We start from the raw sequence: 19,146 nt of genomic DNA, 5'->3' as shown, positions 1-19,146 counted from the left end.
TATGAGTCAAAGTGTCACGCTATGTAGGGTTCAAATGAGTCTTTTAATGAAATAAAACCAGGCTGATGTTCAGCTAATTTGCTTTAAGATTAAACATTGATAAATTGTTTGTAATATACCTTTATCGCTTATCACTTACATGCACAAGCCTCGGCAACTATTACATGGCGGACCTCACCTTCGAAGGGGTAATATATGCAGATTTCTTGATCGCAGTTGCATATAATGGTAAGAGTATAAATTATCTATTTGCCTGTAACTTGCCTGCCCATTGTTTTCCTCCACGGGTATTTTTCTTTTAATTCCAATTTATGCAGATCATTTGTGAAAGTGATACTAATTAATTATATGCTATAAATTAGCATTTTTTGTGTGCAAATATCGTGGCTCATAGACTGAGTGTGCGTTTCTTTTTCTTCCGTATTGCTTAGTAAACTGTGATCGCAATTCCATTATAGTTTAGATAATTGTGTTTCGGTTTTTAAATACATCATATCGTTAAAAAAGACATTTGTATATTTAACAAAGATGCAGGCCTCACAATAATATATAAATAGTTATGATTCGTTAATCACACGTTAACAATGGTCACGCAGTGTAGTGGACAAATGGCATGTTGTGAAAAATATTCGGGAAAAATTCTCTTTTTCTCGAAACATTTCGTGCTATTCTTTTGAAAGAATTCTAACCATACTAAAAGTTTTAGGCTAGGAGTTGTTTTCAGTTTGAATATTGCGTATATTCTGAACTGCACTAAATGTTGTATTGTTTGTCAAGTAAGTGTTTTATGTTTACTGACCTTCTCTGATAAATATTTGCCCGGGTGTTGACATTCTACTCCAAGTTTTACTGCCTATTATATCAATAATGTAGCCATCCAGTTGTAGTCTTCTGTGTCAGCACATCCTGGGTTTATCAACAATCTCTTTAGGTTGTAATGTAATCTTAATCATCCCACATTGGGGGGGGGGGGGAGAGAGAGAGAGAGAGAGAGAGAGAGAGAGATTCTGATTTCTGAAATCTGCAAGCAAATATGAAGTATTGATGTTAAAATGTATTACTGCTTTATTTCTGTCAGCGTGTTCAATCTCTTTCTCTGAATTTTGAAGGGTGGGATGATGTGTACGATACCTTCGTACTCCTTACCAAAGGGAAGGGATGTGATAAAAACTTGAGTTTTACACAGGTTGACAAGATAAGAGAGATAAAGATGCACAGAGATGATATCCGTCTACCCCCAGCATCGACTTAAAATACTATTGCAAGATAACAGCGTACATTGTAGATAAATGTACCATTAGTGTGTGAGGTGCCTGCCACTCAACACACTATATTGAATGTTATATCATCGGAGTTTCGTTTTAAAATGATACTGATTGACCTTTATTCTGTATTCTAATGGAAATAAACCCCTGGTATATTAAGACCTCATGATCAAGGTCATTGTAAATACAGACACACATACACACTTATGTCACAAATCTATTTATTTTTTACCCTAACATGTTTCCCATTGGAATAAATCACATAGTAGGGACTTCTTATTGTTTAGCTAGGAGTTCAGTACATCAAGGAAATATATATGGTTTTGTTTTTATAAAAACTTTTTCAAAGTGCACAAATCCATACTTGTCTTACTCAGTATTCCGTATATATTTCATCTATCGGCATGAAAATCAAATCAAGCTGGCATGATTTAACCCTTGCTATAATCTTGTGGTTAGCTCCATTTACTTCAAGTGAGGGATCCATTGTTATATTTACTTACTGTCAAGCTAGGTGAGAAGCACACCACCTTTTGATTATTCACTATTTTACCTGTGGCACCTTTACGTACTCAAAAGAGAGGCCGAGTTTCCTCACTAAGGCATATGTTTTTCTTCTTTTTTTTTCACGTGCTATTATTTGTGTTACTCGGAAAAACTGTTGGTGCTTTTTGAAAAAAATATAAAATCTTTAGCTATTTTTAGAAGCAGAAGTAGTCAGTTTAGATTTTGTCATTTAAACAGATTTTCCAAGTCTTTTCAACTGTAGGCTCCAATATTGCATCCTCAATATGTGTCTTACGTTTGTTTCTCCACCTCGGGTGTGGCTCAGTAGGTATCTTCTTATATAGGTAGAAGTTTCCTTATACATGTATGTATGTTTTTATGGGTGTGTGTGTGTGTGTGTGTGCATATATATGTATGCAAAAATGAAACTTTATAAAAATTAACTGAATAGATTTCTTGTGTGAAAGTACTGTTTAAAACTAAATTATTGATAATTGAATGAGGTATCTATTTGCACTGCAAAATATCTTGAACAAAGGAATATGAACTAAATGATACCTAACTTTTTCGATGTTATCAATGCCTTTCTTAATGGTTAATCAGCTATAACAAAATTCGATGGCTTGCCAACGCGAAGCATCTCGAATATGCTCGAATAGCCAGCCCAATCTCCACAATTCTCCCCCCCCCCCCAGCATCGAGGCAATGGCCCGAGTGATCATAACTCAAAAACTAAGGAATATTTTTAAAAAATCTCGTTACAATGAATGTTCTGTACATCTGACATCTTCCAGGGAGTCAAAATTTAACCCCCCTTTCAAAGATGGTTACTTTAAGAGCAAGAGAAAACAAAAATTGAATATACCCCGCGGTTTGGGAGGTCACGGACGGACGGATCAAGAGTAAAACAACATCCCCACTCTTGATGCTAAAGTGTGCGAATACAAATTAAATAATTGTATATTATTATGGCATGAAGGAAAACAAAACAATTAACCGCAAAAGGATATGGCCAGGAGCTTAGGTGGAGTTGCGTTTATATATATATATATATATATATATATATATATATATATATATATATATATATATATATATATATATATATATATATATATATATATATATATATATATATATATATATATATATATATATATATATATATATATATATATATATATATATCTGTGTGTGTGTGTGTGTGTGTGTGTGAGTGAGTGAGGTGAAATTTGTTTTGTATACACAGTCCAAGTCCTGAAAACCTTTGTAGAAAAATGTCCATGTTACTTTTCTTGCTGTGAACGTTATAACTGCTAAACTAAGAAAGGAAGACTCAAAGAATATTGGTGGAACATACTTTTCGAACTATTTTAAAATATGAATTAAACAAGTTCTTATTTTTTATCTCGAACGTGATGAATGTCGATTACAAAACAAAGCCATACAAAATGTTATTAAATACGGTTTTACTTCACATTGCTTTCCTTCTTTGACATAATGGAATAGTTATATTTTTCTTATTATTAATTCACATTGTGTCTTTGCATAGGCGGAATAACTAGGTATATGGGGATGGGGTCGGTGTGTTTAAAAGGGATATAACACCTTCATAAGGTTCATACCTTCCTTGCTAGATCATCACTCAGGTTGATTTGCCACCTATTTCCACACCCCTCCAGATTGGACGGCATGATCCCATTACAACTCACTTAAAATCTGGTCATATTAAATTTTTGTTTGTTTGTCAATAACTAGTGTATATGTTTATATTTCTGTCCACAATTAATGTATATGTCTATATTTCAGTATTGTCTATAATGCTTCTTCATTTTTCATCTCGAACATTTTGGAATTCTTCGACTGCTACCTATTAAGCACATGTATCATTTTATTCAAACAGATGTGTACAAACAATATTGAAATATAAAATTTAAAATGGGCTAACAGACATTTAATAAAATTTGAATCTTGCCAAGTCTTATTTCGCAACGGGAAGAAAAGGCTTCGTGAAATTTCAAGGGATGTTCTGCTCTAATCATTTCTGATAAAATTTAATAATTTAATATGCGCAGTAAATTCATATGAAAATGCGTTTAATAACAGCCACAGGTTTTGATTAACGCTCCAGGAAACGATACAGCTATTATTATTATTATTATTATTATTATTATTATTATTATATGTTCTGGGTTCATTAGAATAAGCTGGGGATGAACCAGTTTTAAAAGGAAATATTAAACAAGCATGAACTGTTCATGTTAAATGGTCAAACAAAGTTTTAAATACTACTACTACTACTACTTCTACTACTGATAATAATAATAATAATAATAATAATAATAATAATAATAATAATAAGGGTACGAACATAGAAATAAATATTTAAAACATTGATAGGTATGCTTCTTGTACCAAACTTGGAAAGCAAATGTGTGTCAGTTTAATTGACTATTCAGAAACTTTTATATTAAGAAAGCTGAAGCATATTTTAGCTTTTTCAACACATTTACTACACTTGATGAATGGACCTTGGATGACATCAGTTGCTATTATGAGGAGCAAAAGTATAACTATACTACCATTACAATTTCAGTCATTTAAAAATGGAAAAAAAGAGTTAAAAACAAACTCGTACAAACAATATTTACTTACTTTTAAAAGTAATATCTTTGAACTTGTTTTGCACGTTGTACAGATTCATTTGTTTCGACACTGTTTATATTTCCCCGTTACCTCCTACGTCGTGCATACTTCCCTAACAATTACTCAAACTCAGTTATATCCACAAATTACAAATTTATTAATAAAATATCTTCTTTCTCTAGCTTTCCCCCACACAAAGATTTTATAATGCTAATAAAACGGTTCACTTTTTTCCAGCCTATTAAAACTGAGTTCAGCGAACATAGGAGGTCTGGAGAGTGTAGAGTACCAACACGAACTTGCCACCTTTGAGGATAGATTACATGATTCAGCAAAATATTCTATACTAGTAGGGTTTTTATATAGGGTACAATTAATACATGCTGAGCGGATAGAATTTCAGGTACTCTAACAAGTGTCCTGTCCTGTGGAGTAATAACTGCACGCTGGTGTTTAGGTGAAATGACGATACTTCAATACTTGTTTTGTCAGAGATTAATGCATATCAAGTGCATCGGTCCAAATTTACTGAAGTTGTTGTTGTGGGGTTTAACGCCATTTTTCAGCACACGATATATACATGGCGGCCAGTATTATTGGTGGAGGAAGAACTCGGGAAGACCCGAAAAGAACCACGACCCACGAGAAGCTACTGGCAAGCTTTCTCACATACCCACATTGGCTGAATCCGAGACTCGAACCGGCGCAGACAGAGGTGAGATGGCAGTGATCCGTAACGGAGAACGCTTTAGACCACTCGGCCACAGTGATGATACTATTTGGCGATAAATAAGACCCGTTATGCGCTGGCCGGTCAGAGCTGTCATTGTTGTCATGAAAACATACATAGATCTAACAGCGAGACCCTGATCTGCTTCGCTGACTTAAGCGTCATATTTCTACTAGCCGTTTCGCTCGTGCACGGCCGGATTTAGCAGGCCAATATCTTAAGCCAGCAACTAGTAAAATTTGTGCAGCGGAGTAAGTAGCAGAGAGCATACGAAGCATGGAACTATACTAATGAGCGCGGTGCGTCACGGGAAAGAAGTACAGAAATTCTGTATTTTCACTATGGGATCTCACTGTAAGTGTGACGCAACAGTCAGAAAAGGTAGACATGAGACCGTAGTTAACTGTTATTTGCCATCTTTGAACAAAATATAATATTTCGTACCCTTTTTTTTATCCAGCATACTCCTCGCTGATGTAAAGCAACCCAGTCAGTCACCACTATTCAATGTGTGAGTGCTATTGTGTGGACTCAGATCACAATTAATACTTCCGGTTTAGTACCAACGAATGTCGTCCCAGTGTATTATATATCATTTTTCCTCTGATTTTGATGGTTATGCATGCTTTAGATTTGGGCATTATTGTGATTCATTTAAAGAAAAAGTTTATTCTCTAGAAAATGAGCATCATGCTGTGTTTGTGTGTATTTTCTCGACACTGCACAGTGAGTAATAAAGCATAGTAGGGAAACCTGTGACCCAACGCACGTTGTTTTCTTTACAGTCCAGCCTCTCAAAATAATGCAGGTTAAACCTATGACAAGAACTTCACCGTGAGTGCATCTTCTAAGGTATTTTAGATTAAGTTATGGTTTATTAAGATTTGGACACACCGACGAGTTCAGTACTGACAAACAAATATAGGAACCATATAGGAAATATAACGTGATCTGAAACATATAATTGACTTGGGCATAACAGTTTAGATAGAAAATCTTAGGCTTACTACTAAAGGTAGACACACGAAAGTTTGACAGTTTGCGTATACCGACTTTTTGTTGTTGAAAATGTTAAAATTTTATAATCGCAAAATTTACATTTTTAAAATTTGGCAAATATGTTTGTATTTATAGTCTCTATAGGGTTAATATTCATAATCAACATCATGTATTTCTACGCCATGTAAAAGTTCAAACTGCCGATAATGTTCAACTTCTGTAAAAGAAAATATCTCTTAAGGTAAGAACACGGCCTTTAATTAAAAGCACAGGATGACCTCTTTCCACTTGATATTGTGCCCTTAGGTCATTCCGACTATTTATTAAGGGTCCAAGCAGGTAATTGATGTGTTTATGATGGGGTGATTACATGAGTAAGACATATCTGCTTGAGTGGCTTTCCGTACTTGTTTATAAATATAGTTTTATGATACTTAATGACAGGATCGAGATGAAAACTCTATAGCAGGGCATACTCAGTTTGTTTACTACATCATTTTAAAACTGTCACAGATGTAAAATGCCAAAAAATATAGGTCAAAGAGATAAAATATACTTTCCCCAGGTTTATTACTTAAGGAAACAGCAAAATGAGGCATGTCTAACGCAAAATGGATTCCTTTTTATTGTTTATTTTGGTTAAAACATTGATTGACTAAGTGCGGCATTGTGCAATAACCTGATATCCCATTCTAATAAACCATTGTGCATTATGCAGTATTAATTACTAATAATAACTGTTTACTATCGCTCTAAATATCACACCAGACTTGTTCAAACAGATCATTTGAATTAAGTTTGTGCTTCCGATCGTAACATGATTATATATCTCACATGAGCACATGGTCATATGTTTTAGAATGTTTGGGATCAGTATTTTGCATTCAGTACATCATAAAGAATCTCATTGTACCCATATTTGAACAGCTATCCACGTATTCGACTGTATGTACATTTAATATCCCAAACTTTCTTTACTTATGTATGATAATATATTTTAAGTTAGTACTTTGACCGAGTATAGCATCAACTGTTATGACATTCTACTGAACCATTTTACTTAATAATTGTAAACCGATACTCTTAAAATACACTGAAAATGTTCAAACAGATAATTTGAATTAAATATGCACAGTTAATCTTAATATGTACATGGTGCATATCCCACATATGCAAATGTCCATCCTTGTTTACAAGTTTTGAGGATCAGAATTTCACATCGAGTTGAAGATACAGGAGCTCTTGGTATCGACATGTGATCTGCGATGCACGCAAATGGCTGTTTTCACTGGAAAAATAAATAAATATAATCTCCATCAATAATTAGCTAACTTAAGGTAATCTGTAATTTAGTAGATCGTCACTTAACTTCACTGTATACTGGTATGTACTTCTTGTTGACAAATGCTCAAGCCTCAGTATCTCCACACTGCCTTAAACCTTATGATAGCTAGTGTACCTCATTGTACCTCATTAGTTATTTAGCCTAATCTGAAAAATATACTTCTTGAAACCTCATATATTCTTAGGACGAATAGTCACTTTGAATATTTGACCATTATTTCAAATTTCTGAATGTCACCATATCAGGTTTAATATTTTTCCCTATCATTGCACCCTTAATATCCAACACTTTTTCACTTCATTTACCTACATCTTACTGATCTATTAGTTTTCGTGAAACATGTTATCTTTTCAGGTTTAGCCTGGTATTTGGAAACAAGGTGGGAGAGCTGGATTAGTTTGGAAGATCTACAGTTGTCAGGTGGTGATACCAAGGTCTCATTAAGACGCGTGCAACGTACCCGCCACTGGTTATCAATATAAATTAAAACTACGACACTGATATTTAACACCGCAAAGGCACATGAGAAAACAAGACTACAGACCATTAAGACAAAGCCTTCCTTGAGCTGTATTTTCTTATTACGTTGTCAACTTATTGACATTGAAACGCAATGCATTTCTGCCATCTAAATATCTAAACAATAAATGTGGAAAACATTACTTGTCATAGTTTGTTGTGTGTGTGTGTGTGTGTGTGTGTGTGTGTGTGTGAGAGAGAGAGAGAGAGAGAGAGAGAGAGCTAAGAGAAATTCTTGGCTGCATCTAAAAAAATAAAGTTTTAGTCTCTGTGTTATACAGTGTATTGTGATGACAGGATTATCAACAGTGTCTGAAAGCCTTTTAGGAACACCATTCTTTACTCCCATGTTTACACTTGCGCCATCCGTGTTGACACAAAGTGAAGGCTATTGTGTTGTGTGTTATTCATCGTGATAATCTGTCCTACAAACAATCCACTGGTTTGATCTGTAGTTGAAGGGTATCCCTTACATTTATTAAAAGATGTGACTGTTCGATTTACGTTGCTCTTGAGCCAAAAAGCTCCTGCAGCAAAGACTCCTTGAACTCCCGTTTGTTTGTTTTTTTTTTAAAAATCGTATTCCCTGTAATAGTCATGATTATTTTTATCTCATTTTATTGACTTCTTGATCAACGTTTTACCATTCCGCCCTGTCTTGATAAGGAAATGATCAATCCAGATGCTTTTCCGGGGAACATAAATCATAGTCGTCTAGAATAATGGCTTCAAAGAGTCCAGTGATTGGTTGAAAATAACAGATTCCAAGGGGAAGACATATCATCTAGCCAATGAAATTCATTCTGATGTAACCATACAATGATATTGCCTAAATTAGTACTGTTTTCTTCCACTGTTTGTATCCATAGAAGCTGTGGCTAGTATCAGTCCTAATCGATGAATTTCAGCATAGACTATGTACATATACAACAGATCCGTATGGTACTCACTGTTAAGTATGAATTGTGCTTGTGTAAATATTACTTAGATAAAACGGGAATTACTGTCCTTTAAAGATACATGCCAACGTTTACCTATCCACGGACAAGTAACCTTGCAAACATTGCTTTTCCGAATCAGCAAATTTCCAACTCGGACAATAGCTTTATGCACCCTTACCGTTGTTTACCTTCCAATCGGAACATTATCCGTCTTTTCTGTCAAGTCACGAAAGAAACATCGATTCTAAACTACTTTTGTTCACAAGGAACATTATGCCAGCGGAATGAGACAAAGCCACAATATTCTGAGCCTTTGCTGTCGTAATATATGTAATGCATTTTACCAGAGGTGACAATCTGATTAAAATTAGATCTCCGCTGTCCTACATGAAGATCTAACTAAGACCGCTTATGGGTCATGTTCTGGTGACCTTTGACCAGCCAACGGAAATGCATCTTTCAAAAATATCAAAGTGAATAAAATCGTTCGATACACATTCAGGTTCTTGATCCACACTTCTCAGTCTCCAAACGCGATGATATAAGACTTCATCCGATTGATTGATACAATTAGCGATTATGGTAAAAACATAGGTTACCAGAGCAAGACCCTTAAGTGGTCGTCCTCAGATCTTCACATGAAGATCTGACTAAGACCGCTTAGGACAGCGAAGATCTGATTTTAATGAGATTGCCAGAGGTGAATCAGCAAACGCATCAAATCGATGTGTGTTTATACAACTTTTTCCGAGGTTATTTAACGACCTGACAAAAAGGTCGAGCGATGTTCCGATTGTTAACTTAGGTTACCGTCGAACAGATTCAGGACTCACGGTACTAATGCCGCTCCCAAAGTAAGCCCATATAAACGCCAAGATATTAAAAACCAGTAACTTTAACATTCTGAACGCTCATGATCAAACCAATATTTCTCAGTATGATCCATGCTTGATGCAACCTTCCGTGTAGAGAAAACCATATTTCCCACGGTATTGTTTTGGATCTATATTACAATGAAACACGTGTTTCCAACATCGCACCTAAAAAGTTATTTGCTGATTTTATTAATGTGTGTTCCAAATTGTAATCTGTAAAGGGACTGAAATTCCGCGAATAAATAAGCATTGTCTCTATTTTGTTTCAGGATAGGATAAGTTCTCAATAGATTATTTTAACTAAAGTTGTACTTTTTATTATCAACAACTCATGGATAGACAAACCCATATATACTCTATTTTATTTTCATCTAGACTGGTTGTTGTTTGTCCATATAATTAGTACCGTGGATCCTTGATCGTGTATAAGATAATAAGATAATTCAAAGAGAGTGCCTTGCGGCGTCAAAACGAGGCTATCCCAAAATTTCGAAAGTGATTTGATTGGCTGATGAGATGAAGTAGAGTAATGTGTCACTGTGAATACGAGATGAAGCAATTCTTTGTGCACACGTGAACATAGTTATTGGCTGACAGGGACACAGGAACGTCTGCTTACAAAATAATTATAAATGTTCTAATTTTAAGCTTTCCATTTATTTAGATCGCCGAAAGTATGTAAAACAAAACTTATTACGAAGAGACGTTTTTATAGTTTCGCTTCAACAATATTGTATCGAAGCGTTTTCTATCGGATTTTTTTTTTTTTTTTTTTTTTACAAGACCTTAGTTTATTGGAGATCTCACCGAACCACATGAGATGTCTTGGGGGCACGAGATGACCGAGTCTTTTTTTTTTTTTAATGAGAGACGAAGTTATTAGACTCGGTTTGGAAAGAAACAGAATGTCCGAGTTGGCAGGGCCGGATCGGATGTGTGTGTGTTGTCCGCGTTTTCCGGACCCCCCATGGCTGAAGGAAAAAAAAATAAACAATGTACAAACTCACACACAGTCACAAATGTACATTCACTTGTCACTTGAAATTTGACCATCGTTTATTCTTGCGCACATTTATTTTTTATTATGCACACTTTGAGTAAATAGACAAAAACTTTTGCTTTGGTGCAGTTTCGGGGAAAGTCGGGGTCCTTTGAAATTTTCTCCCCGCTCCCCGACACTTGACCTGAATTTTACCCTGATTGGGACTCGACATATCCTTTATTCCATATCCACTCGTTCTTTCCACTTACTCGGAACAGAACAATTTTTTTCTTGGTATGTATTTTACGAACATATATCTGCCAGTAATCGGGCAATGAACTAAGCTCTGCGGAGTTGTCTCCCATTGTAGCGCGGGCCTCGAACATCTACCCGAGATTCGAGTAACATTTTCGGAGAGAGAGAGAGATATATATATATATATAATTGGATTTTTAAACGTAGCTTTAACAACTTTCCAGTCATATCGCAACGATGTCTGCAGTCCTAACACTAACCTCTTAATGCTGAGCGCCTAGCGAGGCAGCTGCTAGTACCATTTTTGTAAGTCTTTGGTATGACTCGGCCGGGGTTCGAACCCGCCACCTCCCGCATCCGAGAGGGACGCTCTAACCACCTAAGCCACCGGTGCGGCCGAATCTGCAGGAAGTAGAATGAGGGTTAACAGTCATGCATATATAACACGTCAGCTCTTATCCATATCAGATGTAACTTTGATTAACATGATACATCGGCTCAAAATCTTCATATTTACCAATTTTTGTTCGAAGAATACAAAAGAATTGTGACAAATAGGTCAAACCACATTCTTAGATTGACGACACATTATGCTCTAAAAGAGAGATGCCCAATGTAGGTCAAAACAAATGTTTCGTTTGCATTCTAGCTCCCACACACGCATACCTAAAACCGTTTCCTTTCGCTGTTCAGTCTTTAGTGATGCATTACAGAAACTGGTGGTTGTGTATATGATGAGAATGCACTGGAGACCGAAGCTATAGAGGTCAATACTGATTTTAGTTATTTTTAACCCCACTATAGTTTTGTAATCTTACTGCAGTAATAGATGTGGCGCTTTCTCGTGACAAATGTTTGCGGTGCATGAGAGTTGATAGCCGTGATTTATGGCACCACACAAGGGTGTCCATTCAATGTTGGTATTTTTCTCCGGATTTTCTAATTTCGTCTTTCTCAAAGAACACATAACGTCCACATAAGAATTGTCGTTGTGTAAACACGCCCACATGTGGGTTGTCAAAGAAACATCTTCACGATCACATACATCACGCTCGCATATAAGCTAACAGATCATACCGACATATGAGCTGCCCATTGAACACCAACGTACATATATCAACTTCCACAAAGAATATCTCACACCCACGTATGGGATGTCCAATGAATATTTCACGCCCACATATGAGCTCTCGAATGAACATCTCACGCCCACATATCAAATGCCTAATGAATAGCTCACACACACATATGAGATGTGCAGCGAACATTTCACGCCCACGTATGGGCTCTCGAATGAACACCGCACGCCCACAAATGAGACGTCAAATGGACATCTCACGCCCATATACGAACTCTCAAGTGAACACATCATTCCTACATACGAGCTGTCGAGCGAACAAGTCGTGCTCATATGTGAGATGTCTAGCGAACATCTTACGCCCAGACATCAGCTGTCTACTGAACACCTCCTGTCCACAAATAAGCTCTCAAACGAAAGTAGCGGCTTCATTGGTACATGTGTTTTAAAATGAATACCGATACAATTTTGAACTGTAACAGCGCAATGATATGAGAAATAAATTTGAAATAACAATGGACATCAGCTAAATATAGCGAAGATCTTACAATGCTAAAGTTATCATGATTTTTTTTGGTAAACTTGATTATGCAGTATATACTTTATGTCGGACATTTGAAATAATTTAGTCCTTGCACTCATTATTAAGGAAAAGAAAATCCAAAGAGGCATATAACAAAAAAGAAGTTTAATCATTGATCATGTAATGGAAACGAAGTTAAGGCTCAACTCTCAATATCTAGTGTTCTCTTTTATATTACGCATAATTTGAACATCTAGACCAAAACTCTTTTTTCCTACAAAAACCAAGCATGCTTTAAGAGCCTAATAAAAAATCAAGTTTGACATCAGTTCATTCCCCACTGACAAATGAAAAATTTCATTTACTATGGAAATATCTCTCTCTCTCTCTCTCTCTCAACAAACAGGCTACACAGTACTGTTATTGAAACACTGTCGCACAGAGTTATGTCCCTTAGAACAATCCGCAAGCAGTTAACTTCCCTGTGACCATAGTTTGCGGGTAAGGAACATCTGCCCTCATAATTATCTTAAAAGGGTATGTTTAGCTTTAATTTAAATTGTCTTCGCCAATATATTACGAGAGCACCTGCTAAGAGGATTTAGTACTGTTTTCTTCATCTTAATCGTATTCAATCACAACCAGATATATATCAGTGTACTAACCTGGACACCTCTTTACTTTTTGTAAAGTATACAGGATAGTAAATCAGCAAGTAAGTGCAGGTAAACTAATAAGGGGGAAAATTACAAGTCTTTGGTATTACTCGGACGGGGTTCGAACCGACGACCTCCCGCTTCCGAGGCGGACTCTCTAACCACTAGGCCACCGGAGCGGTCGACCCGATAGAGGTAATACAAAGCACGTTGGTACGAGTTATATCATGTCCAGAAAGATCTAATATTATACATGTTTGTACGAGTTATATACCTAAAAAGATGCAATGTTAGACATGTTTGGACGAGTTATATCATACCCAAATTGGGGTAATATTAGACATGTTTGTACGAGTTATATATCTACAAAGATGCAGTATTATGCATGTTTGTACGAGTTATAGTAAACCCATAAGTATGTAATATCAGACATGTTTGTACGAGTTATATATACCTAAATATATGGAATATTAAGTATGTTTGTACGAGTGATATCATACCCAGATATATGCAACATGTATAATACAATATGAAGCAAATTGTGAAAGCTACGTTAAACATAAACACATTAGCACATTAGTCTGGGGCCAGAGAACAAATAATTAGATTTATGGAGACAGGTGCTTGTTAAATCACTCTACTGGAATGATTGCTAATGTCTGATCAGGTGGAGGTGGTGTTTCTTAATTAATCTTTCGTTTATCTAGCAGACAGACTTACTATTAGGGACACGGTTAAACTTCGATTTCATAGTGGAACTGTCAAAATTGAGAAATTCCAGAAGTTATTCGAAAACCTAGGGCAAGCTGACCGCATTTTTGGCGCCGAGTTGTAAAAGGCGGTAAATATATTTCATCCTGATTGGTTACGCTAAATAGGGGCGTGTTTCCCACACGAAATTTATCCTCTGTAAATATTCCCCACCCCCCACCCATCTAAAAATCTAATTAGTCTAAACTTTGCTGCAAGAGTAAAGGTACAGGGGAACTGAGAGTGAATTTGGAAGAAGGGACCGAATGTATGAAAAGCCGACGGACACAATTTGGCGGTATAAACGAACAAAGCTCGAAGCACGAGGTATTTGCATTAATTATCACGTAATTTGTTGATACAAATATTATGACTTACTTGAGTTTATTTGTTTATATGTGCATGAATTTATTTGTTTAAATTCGTATATCAATTATCTTGACAAGAGTATAACTATGTTGAAATTTATAATATATATATATATATATATATATATATATATATATATATATATATATATATATATATATATATATATATATATATATATATATATATATATATATATTCGTACAATAACACTGGACAACAAATTTTTACAAAAGTCATGTTACTGAAATAAAATTAGTCAATTCTTATCAATTTTTATGTGCTGAACACGAATATGACAGTCAAATTGCAAAATTGGCTCTAGTTTTTTTGTAATCTGCAAGAAATTAATGTTTACATAACGAAATGCATTCCAATAGTAAAAGGTCAACTGTAATAGCCTACCTATAAAAAATCAAGTCATTGACTACATCTTAGATTTCTTCGCCTGTCTCTTGTACAGCTGTTCGGGAGCATCTCTGAGGAGTGTCCAGCAGTAGTCAGCCAGCATTGTAGTGGACCATTTTCCCTGGTATCTTTGTTCCATTGTTGCGATATCTTGATGAAAACGTTCGCCGTGTTCATCACTAACAATACCACAGTTGCTAGGAAAGAAATCCAAATGGGAATGAAGGAAGTGAATCTTTAGAGACATATTGCAGCCAAGTTTCTTATACTTCATCAACATGTCTTCTACTAGTTCCTTATAGTTTTCTGCCCTAACATTTCCGAGGAAGTTTGTAGAAACTAGGCGAAAAGCATTCCATGCTTGTTTCGCGTCACCTTCCAGCAAGTTGTTGAACCGGTCATCTTTGAAAAGCTCTCGAATCTGAGGACCCACAAAAACTCCCTCTTTAATCTTTGCTTCGCTGAGTCGAGGGAATTTTTCATGCAGGTATCGGAATGCTGGCAAAGTCCGGTCAATGGCTTTCACGAAGTTCTTCATCAAACCTAGTTTGATGTGAAGGGGTGGTAGCAAGATTTTCTGAGCCTCAACCAGAGCTGGGTGTTGGATATTCTTCTCTCCAATGGCTACATTCTGCCTGTGAGTCCATTCCTTCCTCATGTAGTGCATTTCCCTTGCTCGGCTATCCCACTCGCATAAGAAACACATGTATTTTGTATATCCTTGCTGCAGTCCCATTAAAAGGGCAACTACCTTCAAATCACCACAGAGGTGCCAGCTGTACTTGTTATACTCAATGGAATTCAGTAGCTGCCTTAAGTTATCGTATGTCTCTTTCATGTGGACAGCATACGCTACTGGAATAGATGGAAGAATGTTTCCATTGTGCAAAAGCACAGCCTTGAGACTCAGTTTCGAAGAGTCCACAAATAGTCTCCATTCTTGTGGGTCATGAGTGATTTTTAAAGCATTCATGAGGCCCTCAATATCGGAACAGAATATCAGATTACTTTCCTTTCTGAAGAAAGGCTCCAATTGCTGGTGGCGCTTTCGATATGCAGTAATTGTGACATCTTCTTCTAGAAGATTCCATTGTTGGAGTCTTGATCCTAGCAATTCTGCCTTGTTCTTTGATAAGTCCAAATCACGAATCAGGTCATTTAGTTCTTCCTGTGTTATTCTGTGTGGGGTTGATGATGCACCACAGTGAAAATCTGGATCACTGCATGCTGATGGACCAGGAGAAGAACAGGTCGACTCACCTTTGTCTTCGTCAGATGAATCAAGAGAATATTCTGCTGGAGGTTCTGGAATAGGAAGTCCCTCACCATGTGGAACTGGTCTCAATGCAGACGGAATGTTTGGGTAGACTATTCTCGACTTCTTTCGCTTCGTTATTCCGCCGGAAAGAGGAGGAACCAAGCAGAAGTAACAGTCATTTAGGTGGTTGCTTGGCTCTCTCCACACCATTGGGACTGCAAACGGCATTGATGACCTTTTGCAATTCAACCACTGTGAAAGCTGTGTTGTACATGTAGCACAGCATATATGCGGAGCCCAAGGCTTGTCTTGGTCACCAACCTTGCATCCGAAGTAAAGATGATAAGCCTTCTTCACTTGAGAATTGATACTTTTCTTCTGGTTGGCAAATGTCACTTCCCCACAAATATAGCAAAAATTGTCCGCGGTATTAACACACTTTCGAGGCATTACTGTTCTTTATTGTACGTAAATGGATAAAATAATAAGTTTTATGTAACAGTAGCTTGAACTGTCTCGCACAACGTCTAAAATATTTTAAATGCTGAACCTATCTGATTGGGCTTTATATAGTACACTGCTTACGTCAGCTTCAGCAGCCGCCTGGCATTAGTATAATAGGCCTACACATGTATAGTACACTGCTGACGTCAACTTACTTCAGCAGCCGCATGGCATTAGTATTGCATTGCATCAGAAAATGATGCAATCAACTGTGGATGATGTGAGCATGATGGTATTATGCAATGTTACATCATTATTCCGGATGTTGCTGCAGTCCTACTGGAGAAATTTACACAGTGAAACATAGAAAATGAGGTATATGAATATCTTCAAAACGAGAGCCAATACAAATTTTTCACGGTTATATTCGTGTTCGGCACACCAAAATACTACAGATTAGGGCCTTTTCAAGTCAGTAATGATTTCACTGTTGACCAGTGTAATCTTCTTTATATAAGGTTGTCGAATTGTTTGAATTAGTCGTCTTGTTTGTATAGGAATTATGTTCGAAGAATTTCATCCACTACTTTAGTTAATATGAGTTACGAGAATCCGTTTTGCATTCACCGATCTGAGATGATTTCACGTATAATAAAGACTTGAATGTCTTTATTCACTGAGATAGCGTAGTTCAACCATATAATGAATTTCATTCATTCATTTGTATAATTGAGACTAGAATGGAACTGTTGTGTCTCGTGTGTTAATGCGAAGTTATGAATTAGCCATTATGAAATACTTTAATTTTACGAATCTATGATTGTTTTGGTCTGCCAGGCTTGGTCCTATTAAATAGCATTTGGTATCTGTTTCAATACAGATATTAAGATATGATAACGAGAGGAGAGTAATGATCTATCACCAGTAGGATAACCGACAAAAAATTTAGGTTGTTCTCTGTTTGTTTTAAAAAGAGAAAATAGCTCATCAGACGTATTCCTAGACGTATCCTCAGATGTACCTACGCACTGACCTATCCAAGTATCTGTGTATCTACATGCTTACATATCCACCTACCCGCACAAAATTTGAAGGCCGAAAGGAGGCGAGACAGTAGGGACGTTGGGAGAGAAAAAGAAAGGAAAAAGACGACAGGACAGAGAACAGCTACAGTGAAATTGGAGTGAACCAGAGATAAACAGGTTATGCAATTGTATAAGGCAATGGCTTCGATTGTTCACTCGATCGTATGATGAACTAATTCTATCAGTAAAACAGATAGGCTATTTTTATAAATATATTTGTGTTTTTAAATTCGGCGAAAGATTTATTCCAAAAAGAAGCGTGTCTTCCTAATTTATTGTATTATCACCATTGTTTATGTAATTAATTAAATTTTTTATTTTAATGTACGTGGGTTAGAGTCATACTGTTCTATATATCTGCTGAGATCTCCATTTATTCTACCTATAAGTTTACTCAATCCGGGCAATAACACCGAGAGCGAGTATCTCCTAGATAACGAGAACCGAATTAAGCGGACACTTTGCAAGAAGGTACAATCCGCCAATCAACCCACACCCTTTGCAAAGAGAAGGGGCGTCACACACACACACACACGCACACAGACACTATTATATCACAAATACTTGACAGATCCACTTTTACTGAGTCTAATATATCCGAAATTGTTGCCTTCGTGAATGATAGGGTACCCGATCATGTTGGTTTCCCTTATAACAATAACTGACACTGATGACATTATCAATAAAATAGACATTACAACATCAGCGGGTCTAGATGGAATTCGCCACTAAACTCCGAAAATGTTGGCTTTATGACTGTCTGTGTCATTGAAAGAAGTAATTAACCATACTATTACTTCCTGTAAATACACAGAGTCATTGAAATTGGCAAAATGTTTCGCAATTCATAAGGGAAATGAAAAGAATGGCACATCCAACTATCAACCCACATATGTTCTATCTGTTCTTTCAAAGATTATTGAAAAACATCTCAGTAACCATCTTTCCGGAATCTTAACAAGCACCAACTCCTTCATAAATCAAAATTTCAAACGCTGAATATTACGATGCAGAATACGGAGACAGGGAGTTTTTGATGTCTCGGGTCAGGATATCAGGATACAAAACATGATTATCCCTAGAGATGAAGAACAAACCCCTTGTAAGAAAGAATTTAACTCATATAACTGGACTAGGCGGGTTTGGTCATAATTTTGTTTAGAGATCAGAAATGTTGAACTCACCGGAAAATGAATGAAAGGATGAAAAGCTGAAAAAAAACCCCACTAAGATATTGATATTTTCTAATGTAAAACACACCAGCACTGCTAGTGTTAAATCAAGACTACCCAGAATATAAACACAGATAAGATATAAAAAATAGAGTAGGCCAATTGATAATTAATAAATGTCATTTAAGTTACACGTTTGACCCAGTAATTGTAAAATGACCTTACCTTTCAAGTGTTGATATGGCGATAATAGCGATTAATGAACTCATCTCCACCTCGTATAATCTACCTGTATTTCTCTACATTTTAAATCGCTACAATTCCAATTATAATGTTTGA

General features: G+C 36.2%; 1 long non-coding RNA gene across 2 annotated transcripts; it reads left to right on the top strand.

The window, feature by feature from the left end:
- Positions 1 to 100: 100 nt before the first annotated feature.
- Positions 101 to 8,154, top strand: LOC149772455 (uncharacterized). Of its 2 annotated transcripts, XR_016417699.1 has the most exons (3): positions 101 to 228; positions 5,934 to 5,982; positions 7,847 to 8,154. It is a non-coding gene; the product is annotated as an uncharacterized LOC149772455 (long non-coding RNA). The 2 variants fall into 2 exon arrangements; XR_016417698.1 differs by lacking the exon at positions 5,934 to 5,982.
- The last annotated feature ends 10,992 nt before the right edge of the window (positions 8,155 to 19,146 follow it).

The sequence above is a fragment of the Sinohyriopsis cumingii genome, unplaced genomic scaffold, assembly GCF_028554795.1.
Source record: "Sinohyriopsis cumingii isolate HCF-2022 unplaced genomic scaffold, ASM2855479v2 utg001473l, whole genome shotgun sequence".
NCBI lineage: Eukaryota > Metazoa > Mollusca > Bivalvia > Unionida > Unionidae > Sinohyriopsis > Sinohyriopsis cumingii.
This window is presented reverse-complemented; position numbering and strand designations above follow the sequence as displayed.